Genomic DNA, 11,511 nt, shown 5'->3' with positions numbered 1-11,511 from the left:
GTTTCTTCTTCTTCCTCAGGGAAAACTCTGTTTTGTTCTTAAATTTTGTTCTTAAATATTCTTTTGTTCTTAAGGCCTTTCACCCAATTGGCTATACCCACCCAGGTTATTAAGGATAATGTCATTTATTTAGAGTCAACTAATTGTAGATGTTGGCCAGAATGAAAAATATCCTCTTATATATAAACATACTATGGATATCTCATATATTATATATATATGTATATCAAATATGCATGTGTGTGTGTATGTGTTTGTGTATTTGCTAGAATGACTCACAGAACTCAGGAAAAATGCTATACTTTACTGTTGTTAGGTTTAGCCTAAAGCTGCTCCCTTATATATTTTAAATTTGGCCTAAAGGTTTCTCCATACATAGTGACCTGTAACCTAACTGGATGTGTAAACAGACTGTAACATACTCTTGTGCCAAGCACCTAGTTTCGGCTAGTCAAGAATGGCTTACTGTTCAGTGTTCAAATTAAACACCGAACTGTAACCAATCTGGCTGTTTCTATACCTCACTTTCATTTTCTGTACATCACTTTCCTTTTTCTGTCCATAAATCTTCTTTGACCACACAGTAGTGCTGAAGTCTCTCTGAACCTTTTTTAGTTCAAGGCTGCTCAATTCTGCGTGAATCGTTCTTTGTTCAGTGAAACTCTGTGAAATTTAATTTGTGTCAAGTTTCCTTTTTAACACTATTACAGTTTATTAGAAAGGATACAAATGGATGGCCAGATGAAGAGGTACACGGGGTGGGGTCTGAAAGGGTCCTAAGCCCAGGAGCCTCTTTCCCTTGGAGTCGGGGTGCGCCACCCTTCTGGCATGTTTATGTGTTCACCAACTTGAAAGCCCTCCAAGCCTCCCATTCAAGAGTTTTTATAATCCAACCTCCAGCACTCCTCCCTTCCCTAGGGCTAGGGGGCGGGGTGGGACTGAGAGTGCCTCCCTCTAATCTTTTGTTTGGTCTTTCCAAGGACCAGTCCCAATTCTGAAGCTGTCTAGGAGCCCCACCAGGAGTCACATCATCAGCATTAGCATAGACTCAGGTGTGTTCCAAAGGGGTTCATTACGGACAACAAAGACACTCCTGTTACTCAGGAAATCCCAAGGGTTTTAGGAACTCTGTGCCAGGAACCTGAGATCAAGACCAAGTATATATTTTTATTCTACCACTGAGAGCTGTTGCTGTGTTTTGTGCTGCTAGCCTTAGGTCCCTTTGTAGCTCCCTGGTTCCCTACTCACTCCCAAGCCTGATTCTTCACCTTCTCCCTGATGGTTAACAGCAGCATCTTCCCTCCAACGTCTTTCCAAAGAAATCCTCCTTCAATTAAATCAGTTGGAGTTGAATTTTATTGCTTGCCATTAGGACCCTGGCTGACACGTGTGTCAAGAGCTGATGTGAAAGAACCAGTAGAATGGGGCGCATAGTCTTGTTTGCATATTTCATTAGGTTTGGTGAGTTTGCAATAGTTGATGTGGGCGTAAATTTCCAATTTACTTCTCTAATGATCTCTTTAACAACGGACCTGCTCCATTTAGCTGTACATGATTATAGCTAAATGTTGGTTGTTACGAAAAGACCTTGTTTTGACCCCATATGAAAACAACATTCAAAATCAACCAGAGGAAAGCAGAACATGTGGCCTAAAGTCAGGACGAAAAATCAGCGTGTAGGTTTTGGAGCTGGCTGGGTCCTTGCCATCATCTCTTTTCCACTGCCCTAACATTTCTCATACATTTGGCCACCGTTTAACATGATCAGACAAATATTATTTTAAAAGGACACGTTTTGAGTTAAAAATGACTCTCCTTCTTGGGTGTGTTTTGTGGTTTCTGCAGCTGGAGGTTACAATAGGCTATTTGATTAATGAGCTGTTTTATTGGGATGCAAATAATGCATAATGTCATAAGATCCATATGTTGTACATTACAGAGGCATAAAACTTACCTTGGCACAAAATGAAAAATTTAAAGCATCTCTCCTGAAAACATATATCATGCTGAACAAAATGCATGTGGGTATTTTGGTATTTATGAAGCTGATGAATGCAGTGCCAGATTTGTTTAGTTTTAATGCTACCTCTGATTGTGTGTGTGTTTGTGTGTGTGTGTTCTGTGTTCATCAGAAATACCTCTGTGCTTCTATTCCTATTCAGTGTGTTCAGAACAGTCACAAACAGCCAAACAGCTGGTTCTGATAACACACAGTAGCTATAACCTGCATGATTTAAAACTAAAATGCTGGATACTGGAAAGAAAATGTGCTTATTATAAAAACAGTACTGGGAGATTAAAGAGTGGTTGTTCATGTATCACTGGAGAGGAGGGGCATGAGAGTGCTCTATGTAAATACTGTTAATTGGACAAAAATCTCAGAGCAACATAGCCCTTTGGGGTATAGAGACAAACAATGCAGGGGGTGTGGGTTGTGATGGGGCACCAAAGCTTTGGTCAGTGTGGGAGATTTTATATATCCAATGAAAACAGTCGTGAGGCCAAGCCAGGCTGATCAACCATCTTCCCACAACCTACACATGAGTAACTGCTCAAATATCAGCTCCTGCTCCTGTTGTTTCTCAAAGAACTCTTCTCTTGTCCCTGCCTCCACCCCCAATGAGGTAATGTGAAAGAGAATAGTCACTCTCATTCACATTACCTCATTGTATTTTCTTTACGGAATTTTTCACCACCTGAAATGATCTTGTTTACCTATTGGTTTACTTATTTACTGTGTATTTCACATGACAAAACAGGCTTTATATCAGACTTGTTTACAGCTGTAAACTCAGATCCGCATCTGGAACACATTAAGAACTCAATAAACATATACTGAATGTTGACTTTGAAAAGTGGAGTTGATAGTAGTCCCTGTATCCTTCAAAGGAGTCTCTAAGGCTTAACTGAGCATCAGACTTGTAAGCTTGACATGAAAGCGGCTGGCACAGAGTAAGTATTTGGGAGCTCTTAGCTGGTATTATTTTTTATTATTCATATTACTTATATCGGTAATGAAGATGATGATGATATTACATTTGCCACAAAGGAAGAGTAACTGACGCCCATAGAAAGTGATTTGAATTGGCTATGTTAATCCATAACTTCATTTAAAATTTTTTGAAAATATAGTTTCTTGGACCTAGCTCAAGCATTAATTGCACAGATTATTAAAATAGTCTGTTTGCTATGGAAGTAGTAATATGCACACTGTATGAAAATTATGACTCCATCCAGAACTGGGATGTCATAACCCAGACTTAGCAATAAAATTCTATGGGAAACAACATAGCCTTAGTTGAGCCAGAAACCTCCTGGGGATTATGAGGTGTCTCTTGGTCATCATCAGGCACATTATCTCTGAGCTTTATGTAAGAGCTTTCTTAGGCATTTCTGGCTCAACAGAATTGTGCATATCCTTGCTCATTTGACAGCATTTTACTCTGCATCTTTAATAAAGCTGGTCTTTAGGAAAAAGAGATAACACATTTCTTTTATTTACGAAGCACGTATGTAGGCTTTATTCTTAAGCTTCCTGCAGACAGTGATGAGATATACAGTCCTTCCTGATTTAAGTCCCACTCTCTACACAAAGTTGCGAATTTATAGCTGTTTATTTTCTCCTTGATAGGATTGGGATGCAAATAATGCATACTTCTCTGAAAACAATGACCACTTTCCAACCAGGTCTGTCTCGTCTACTAAAAGGTTGGAGCATCAGGCAGTCCCAGCTGGTAATGGGTTATTACTGTCGTGAAACGTTCCCTCACTCATTTACTGCATGCCAGAACTCCCGTTCACAGATATTGATTTTTGCACAGTAAAATTCTGATGACTTCCTCAAAAGGGCCACTTTTTTTCAGATTAACAGCTACTCTGTTAATGTCAGAAGACCTGTGTAGCTTTAAAAAGGTCTTCATTTATAGACGTCAAAAAGCATGTCTTGGCTGGGCGCGGTGGCTCATGCCTGTAATCCCAGCACTTTGGGAGGCCGAGGTGGGCAGGTCACGACATCAGGAGTTTGAGACCAGCCCGGCCAATATGGTGAAACCCCATCTCTACTAAAAATACAAAAATTAGCTGGGCATGGTGCCACACACCTGTAGTCCCAGCTATTCAGGAGGCTGAGGCAGGAGAATCGCTTGAACCTGGAAGGCAGAGGTTACAGTGAGCCAAGATCATGCCATTGCACTCCAGCCTGGGTGACAGAATGAGACCCCATCTCAAAAAAAAAAAAAAAAAAAAAAAAGCGTGTCTCAAACAGGCCTCTCAAATTCAAAATAATAACAAAAGAAAAATTATATTTTAAATTAACTATCCAGTTTCACTATAATGCACTTTAGGTTATAAAACCCCAGGAATATGAAAACAGGTGATGTTCTTGTTATTGATGTGGTATGTTTATTTTGTGCCATTTTTACATGAGCAGTAAAAATCCAATGTTTAGTATTCTTATAAGTTTTATTTATTTAATTTTGTTAGTGAACCAAGCTATGATTTTTTTTTCCATTGCGGTAACAAAGAGACAGGCACTGGTCATCATTTGCATATCATTAGGCTGTGTCCAGCAAGAGTCACGATGGAGAATGAATCTGAACAGAGCTAGATATCAGAGCTGGACAGAAACTACCTATTTATCAAAGAACTATCTACTTCTCAAGCAAACGGGGGAGGGGGCTTTTGGTTCTGTGGGCTTCATCAGGTTTATCAATTTCGAATGAAGACAAGAGGTAAAAACTACCACAAGCAAGAAGACAAAGGACCCATCTGGATTAGGGAAGAGCTGGACGACATGGGCCACCAACCTGGGCCACCTGTGTTTCTGGGCTGATGGGCTTGTGTGTAACGGGTGATGCAGCGTTGGTCCTCACAAGCCTAATTAGACTCCAGCAGTTTCAAGATCCCAAGGGGAACATTTCAGTTCCCAGGTAGCCAGCTATCTGTCGCCTCCTTCTCCAATCTCCTCCCCGTAGCCCATTAATTTCTAAAATTTAATTTTTATCAAAGTAATACAACAGTTTAAGAGTCAAATATTAAAGGGCTTGTAATGAAAAGCAGCTGCTTACACAAATGCAGCTTGAAAACATGGAGGGACTAGGGAAGAAATCCCAATCTCTCTCTTCGCTTACCTTGTGATCTTATACCATTGCCTCCCGTTGGCTGATCCCTACCAGAAACAGGGGCCTTTGGATTCCACAGGGCAGCAAATGAATGCTTAGAATAACAGAAGCTGGGAAATGAAGAACAACCAGTTCAGGAGCTAATATCCATTTATAAGGGCTATTGTGAGAATTAAATGAGATAAATGTAAAAAGAACTTAGGCAAAGTAATTGGCTTATAATGGGTCCTCAGAATATGTTTCTTCCCCTTTCTCACCTCTTTCCCCTTCCTCATTTATCAAAATCTGCTCTCCAAAAGTTGTGATTCCTTTATTGCATTAGCTATAAATACCTAAAACAGCATTTTAGCAAGAGATAAGACTCTTTCAAAGCCTTTTGGATATTTTAGATGTCAGTAACTCAGTGAATGGTGTTTTGGTGGTGGGTGGTTTAAAAACCTTTCACCAATTTATGCTCAGTGGAGCTTATCTGAGCAATTAAAAACAAAACAAAGCAAAGCAAATCAAAGCAAAAATAAAACAAAAACAATTCATGAATCAGGTAGCTGTCAGAACCAAAACAGGTTTTTAGAACTCCAGCTAATACCACGATCTGAAAACATTTACAGAAAACCAAAGTGAGGTGTAGAGACAACTTAGTTATAGCTTAATTGGTTCATTGGTTACAGAGCCTCCTGAAATCCACTAAATCTCCGCTATTGTGAGTAAGCTCTATATTGGTTTGGTCTGTTGGGCCCAGTGCAGGAGCCCATTCCAAAGCATTGGCCTTCTATAAATTGTATTCAACAGTAGGTAGGAAAAGGCCCTTCTCCATTTCTTAGAGTTCATGCCAAGGGGCAGTTGCCAATTTTGATTGCTTTGCTTTAGGGGTAAGGTCCTTCCTGCACTGCTCAGGGGCTCCATTCACTTTGCAGTAGGACTTAGTGTGGCTGTTCCCACAGGAAGGTACTGAGATCAGCAAACACAGTGCATAAATCTCTCTGGAAGCTGGGAAGTCTGGGTGCCCCAAACTGCTGTCCCACTGGAATGCAAATGGTCCTGTTGCAAAGTACAAGCCTTTGCCCTCACCAGTGTGTTTGCAGCAGCCTCATGCCACTCTGTCAGTGCCAAAGACATGACTCTCTCCCTTTCAAATGTTCTTGTTTCCCACCAGTACTACCCCTGATGCTGTAGGTTCTGATGGGCCTCCAGGCTCCCTTCCATTGCCTGTTAAGCCTTCAGTGGATAAAAGCAAAGTCCCAGGGATTCTTTGGAGCAATTGCCTGAACCAAGGAGTCATGATGTTTCTCTAGCAGAAGGAGAAGCTTTCTTCTAGTGCAGCACCTGCCTTCATGTCTGGAGGCTGAGGTCAGAGATTTCCAGCTCTCTGAGACTTTCCTGGCCTCTCTAAGTCTCTGGCTAGCAGAGAGTGCACCTGAGATCCGGGGCTGGGCTTGCTATTGGGATCTGGGCCAGAGGGAGAGAAGGTGGGGATGTGTGTGCAGCCTTCAGACAGCCCCTCACCACATGAGTCCCATGGAATATAGTTTTCTCTCAGGGACTCCCCTCCACCCATTCATAATTCACTCCTCTCAGGTTCCTCGTTAAAGTAAAAATCATCAGCATTCTTTTAATGTGGCTTTTTGTGTTTCATTTCCTTTGTTGGTTAAAAAAGGTTTCCACTGAAACATTTTATAAGATTTCTATACAGTGCATACTTTTAAACATTTTGTTCCTATTAACATAAAATATTATTCTCATTTCCTCTTATGTTGGGAAGAAAGCAGGAAAAAAAGCATTATAAAAATTAAAAAATATTTCTTTATTATGAAGGAGGTATGAATGATTTATGAGCATAATAAAAGCAAGTCTCTTTGGTCAACATTATGAATTTAAAAATAAGACTTCTTTTCAGATTTTTGAAATGACTTGGATGACAGTAGGCACTAAAATAACAAAGAAGGCCAGGTTATAATGGGACATTTCTCCCCCTTTATTTTTCTTCCCAAGGAGAGATAGTTTGCTCACTTACTCTTGGGAAACAAAGTAGAGTCATCCCAGGTTAGGATCCAGGGAGCTCACATCAAATAGCTTGTTTCAAAATACGTCTGTGGGCCATCTGCACCCCTGACAGAGATGCATTTTAAAGTCCCTCTGTCATTTTGATGTGTCCTTAAAGATCGTATCTCATTGAATCTTACCGGGGGAGAGGAAACAGGGGAGTTGTCACCCCCACCGCACTCACCCCACTAGGATCTTCTTCCCAATGACACGGGAGCCCTGGCTCCTCCTGCGTGCCCACTGCCCAGTAGGACTGTGATTCTGCTCTTGGGCTGTGTGTGTTCTTCTAGTAAATCCTCTCCAACTCCACCAGGTCCTGCCTATTAAATCCCACACTCTGAGTTGTTTTTCGGTTCTGGGTCTTGCGGTTCCTATCCCAGGGCTCTAGTTCTACACACACTAGGTCATATAGTCATCCCTCATCCTCAAGGCATATGTTTCAAACCCCAGTGGATGCCTGAAACCTTGGATAGTACCAAACCCAATTGCCATCAATAGGAACACGTTTCTGTTCATGTCTTGCCCCGACAAACTTCGTGCCTTTTCCATCTGAGCTAAGCACTTATTGTGCACTGTGGCTGTAACTTTTGCAGTTTGAGGTGAAACTGCAAAACTAGTACAGATTTCTTTTTCCTTGTTTACAATTTCACCAATAGAAGATTCATTCTTTCTGTAGATCTTAGCAACCTCAACCCTGATTTTTTTCTTTCCTTTCTTTCCTTACTTACTTTCTTTATTTTTTTCCTTCCTTACGTTCTCAATGTTCACTTTTTACTTAAAGGAAGCACTTCATGGTCTGTCTTTGGTGTATTCAAATGGCCAATATTACTACTTTTGTGTTTTGGGGCCATTATAAGGTAAAATAAGGGTGACTTGAACATCAGCACTGCTATACCTCAATAATTAATCTTATAACAGAGATGGCTACTGAGTGACTAAGGGGCAGGAAGCACAGACAGCATGGACACACTGAACAAAGGAAGGACTCACATCCTGGACAGGACAGTGCCAGGTTTCATCATGCTACTCAGAAAGTATGCAATTGAAAACTGATGAATTGTTTGTTTCTAGAAATTTCCATCTAATATTCTAGGACTGCAGTTGACCATAGGTAACTGAAACTGAGGAAGGTGAAACTGCAGATAAAGGGGGCTACTGTGTTATGATTGAGGCTTTCATGAAGGGCGTATTAAGCTGGGGGTATCACCAGAGGAGGCTGGCAGGCTGCAAGGGGCCTCCGGAATGACGTTTCCTTGATGAATTCACCCTGGTTTGAGGTCAGACATCCACAGCAGTGTCGGCTCAGAAACCAGATTCTGTTAGCATGCTGAGTACGCAGTAGTCAATGTCAATGTCAACCAGCTCGTGAGCCTGAGGCAGACTCTATTGGTCTGACTTTTTTTTAATTCACAAGAGAAACACCACCCTCAAAACACTTAGGATGATTGGGTGCGGTGGTTCATGTCTGTAATACCAGCACCTTGGGTGGCCGAGGTGGGAGGATCACTTGAGGCCAGGAGTTCAAGATTGGTCTGGGCAATAAAGTGAGACCACTGTTTCTACAAAAAAGTAAAATATTAGCCAGGCATGGTGCCACATGCCTGTGGTCCTAGCTGCAAGGGAGTCTGAGATGGGATGATTGCTTGAGCCCAGGAGTTCGAGGCTGCAGTAAGCTATGATAGTGCCACTGCACTCTATCCTTGGAAAAGAAAGTGGGGGCTGTGGGGCAAAAAATAAACTTGGGTTGTAGAGTAGCTCATTGCTTGCTTGGCTGATGTCTGACACTCACTAGGAGGCTAGCAGCCAGAAGTTCAAGTTTTTGACAATTTATTGAGCACCTACTTCAGGGCAGGACCTGTTCTAGGCAATGGGGACACAGCAGTGAGCAAAGCAGACAAAAATCCCAGCCCTCAAGAAGCTTATACTCCATTAACTTTTTGAGCCCAGAGGTTGTGTCTTTCACCCCTGGGTACAGCCAATGTTTGGCTTTCCATTTTCTCTGCTCAGAGCTCTGGAAAGTTACCCAACAAGTGAACGCATACTGCTGTAATTCTTGGAGGAATAACATAAAGAAAGAGCAACATGGTGATTTGACCCAGATTTTAAGCTCAAAAATCTCATGCATTGGAATACAGACAGGACTTAGGATCTTGTTATGGTTTCTGCTCTTCCTTAATTCTGCCAACTTAGTGAATATAACTGCAACACTTAGTGAATATAAGATTGAAGGAATATGTGGAGAGGGACAGGCTACAGAAGTGAAAAAAGGGAGGGCACTGGAGAACGAGAGTCAGGTGGGTGGTGCAGAGAGTGGAGGGTTTGACTTTTGAGATCCATTATGAGAAGCAAGAGAAGTGAAGACAAGAGGAAGGGTTTGAAAAATGGTTGTGATGGCTTATGAACTGAGTTTCCTTTCATGCTTTTTGAATGGAGTTATTTTTGAATTACTTCTGATTATTAGTCTGTGAAGATTAAGCCATAAAAGACTCTGGGATATATTAAAGTTCATGACTTTTGGCTTAGGCTTCCACCTCAATATTCTTGAGCTTTCAGTCTCCTCTCCTCATTTTTCTCCCTGTAATTTACAGTTAAATAACATGAGCCCCATTTCCACAGAGCTTCAGGAAGTTCACTACTTGCTCCAATATTTATAAGATTCCAAAGGTGCTTTGATTCCCAGGTAGCTGCCTGTCACCTCTCACTTCAATCTCCTTCTAGCCCAATTCTATGCTTCTTAAATTTAATTTTTAATGAAGTAATGTATGCTCTAGTTTAAAACTCAAATATTAAATAACTTATAATTAAAAACAAATGTCCACTAAGCATCCCCTACTCTACAGTACAACTCCCCATAGGCAATGACTTTCAGCTCTTTTAGCCCTTGCTTTCTTGTACCTTCCTCTATATTTCTAAATAAATGGCCACATTGCTATTTGTTAGTGCATCAATTTTAGACATTATGTATTGACATTCTGTTATGGTGGATGAGAATTTAGCTCTTTCATTCTTCTTCCACCTTCATCCCACTTACCTTCTCTTTCTAAACTCTTGTTAAAATTACATAAAAAATGTTGGTTCAATCAATAGTTAGGATTGACATTACTAGGGCTATGAAGTAGAATTCCTAGCCAAGAACTATATAATTATTGTTTTGTCTCTCGTATATCATTTTGCTTTCCTTTCTATAGTTAATATTTCCTCATTTTTTTCATTTGCTTACTTTTCTTATGTGCTTATACATGTTTTTTTTCTGTGCTAAATTCATCAGTACTATTTTCCAAATGGTCAAATAATCTATACATTGATTATTTTTTCATGAATTCTTCTCTAGATTCTTATGCTTCCTTGTGCACAGTTGCTCTCATCTGTCCTCTTATCTGTAAATTTTCTTTTTATGTTCTTGTGTTGGACCCACTGGAAACCTGGTGATGTGGTTTGGCTCTGTGTCCTCACCCAAATCTTACTTTGCATTGTAATAATCCCCACGTATAAAGGGCAGGACTAAGTGGAAGTAATTGGATCATAGGGTCTGATTCCCCTATGCTGTACTTGTGTTAATGAGTGGAGTCTCACAAGATCTGATGGTTTTATAAGCAGTTTTCCTCTTCCCTGGGTACTCTTTCTCTCTCCTGCTGCCTTGTGAAGAGGTGCCTTCCACCACGATTGTAAGTTTCCTGAGGCCTTCCCAGCATGCCGAACTGTGGGACAGTTGAAACTATCTTCTATATAAATTACCCAGTATTGGGTATTTCTTCATAGTAGTGTGAGAATGGAATAATATACCTGTGAAATTCTTTCTTTAGTCCCTTACTTTGCTGGAGCAAATGTTCTAAATCCTAAAAAGTTGCTCATGGTGATAATTGTTTGTTTGAAATCTTACTTTTTGGAAAGTGGCTTTAATCTGTCTTTATACTTGTGGATAATATAGCTCAGTCTATAATGCTGGGCTGCAAATCACTTTGCCTCTAAATATTGAAGTTATTTTTCCATTGCTTTCTAACATTCAGGGTTGTTGTTGAGAAGTCTGATTTTATTTCATTTCATATCCTTTGTGAGGGATGTTTCCTCCCACCCCTAAGAAAATGAGAGGATTTTTAAATTACTTCCTACTGCTCCGAAGTTTTAAAAAGAAGATCCCTTAAGTTTGCCTTTTATCATTCTCTGTGCTGGACACAGTGAGCCATTCTTTTACTTTGAGGATTCTAATATTCTTTTGGTTTGTAGAAATATTCCATTATAAATTTTAAAATTACTTCTTTTCTATTTTTTTCTATTCCGTTAATCTATTTTGAGGTTTTCTAGTTCAACACCCTAAGATTTTAACATCTTTTTTCCTCGAAATTTTATCTTT

Source organism: Rhinopithecus roxellana, chromosome 5 (genome assembly GCF_007565055.1).
Source record: "Rhinopithecus roxellana isolate Shanxi Qingling chromosome 5, ASM756505v1, whole genome shotgun sequence".
In the NCBI taxonomy this organism is placed as follows: Eukaryota; Metazoa; Chordata; class Mammalia; order Primates; family Cercopithecidae; genus Rhinopithecus; species Rhinopithecus roxellana.
This window is presented reverse-complemented; position numbering follows the sequence as displayed.